Source organism: Lolium rigidum, chromosome 1 (genome assembly GCF_022539505.1).
Source record: "Lolium rigidum isolate FL_2022 chromosome 1, APGP_CSIRO_Lrig_0.1, whole genome shotgun sequence".
In the NCBI taxonomy this organism is placed as follows: domain Eukaryota; kingdom Viridiplantae; phylum Streptophyta; class Magnoliopsida; order Poales; family Poaceae; genus Lolium; species Lolium rigidum.
The window spans coordinates 138941340-138942649 of record NC_061508.1 but is presented as its reverse complement, the minus strand read 5'-3'; positions in this window follow the sequence as shown (position 1 = coordinate 138942649).

Sequence of the window (1310 nt, the reverse complement as noted above, 5' to 3'; positions counted from 1 at the left end):
CCGCCTCCCCGCGCTCGTCCGACCGGCCCAGGAGCTCCGCCTCGACGCCCTCGTTCTCCTCCACCAAGCAGCGCAAGTAGGGAAGCCCCCAATCGTGCCAATCGACGGGAGCCCGAGCTCGCCGGCCGCCGCCGTCCTCGCCATTTCCGGCCACCTCCCGGCTCGCCGTCGCCTCCTTCGGAACCGGGGTGAGCTGCCGGTGCTCCCGCACCCCGCCGCGCCCTCTCTCCCCCTCCCAAACGCCGCCGCGCGCGCGCGCCCGGCCCGGCCGCCGCGGCTGCTCCACGCCGGTGTCGCTCCAGCGACAATTGGCGGGCGGCGCCGCCACCAAACGGCTCGCCGCGTCGAGCCGCCCCTTTTCCCCCTGCGCGCCCGTGCAATTACGGGCTAAATCGCCCGATTTCATCCTCACCCGAGCTCCCAGGGAGCAATGGCGCCGGCGGACGTCGGCATGACGTCGGCGTGACGTCATTATTTATTTTTCCCTATTTTACGTATTTTCTTATATTAATTTCTGTATTTTTTTAAATAGGAAATATTATGACAGGTGGACCCCATCTGTCAGGATTTTAATAATTAGGAAATAATTTAGAAAAGAATAAAATTATGACATGTGGGTCCAACTTTATTATTATTTATATAATTTTCTGAAATTGATTTAAAATGAATTAAATTTTGGAAATTCATAAATAATTCATTTTAAATCAGAAAAATATGAAATTATATATCAAAATGATCAGAAAAACATTTCCTAATTGTTTATCCATGTTTCATACATCTTTGAACCAATTAAATATGAGCCTTAGTAGAAACCCTAAATCAACCCCTCTCATATGTCGGGGTCCGATGTCGGAACCCCTTTAATTTGACGATGCACCTAGGGTTGCTCAATTCCATTCACATGACATGTCATTCATATTGTATGCGCATTGCATTATGCCATGTCGTGAATGTTTGTTTCCCTTTCCGGTATTTGGTTCTTCGCGATAGGATCTGAGCCGGAGTCCGACGTCAACGCCACCGAAGAACAGTACTCATCCGCTGAGGGACAAGGCAAGCCCTAACCTGGTTCATCTATGTTTTCCAAATGCTTTTATCTGTGGTTCCTACATATCGCATACGATTCAACTGTCTTTTATCGATAGATAGAGTTACCCTATCTGTTGCATGTCCGACCTTTGTAGCCTCGATAACTTGATCCACTGCTCCTAGCATAACTAGGTTTGGCATGTGTGCGTCGCGAGAGCCTTTATCTCTTATGCTTAGCCATGCTTAGTTCGTTACGCTACTACTCCGGTCTTCGGACCGGA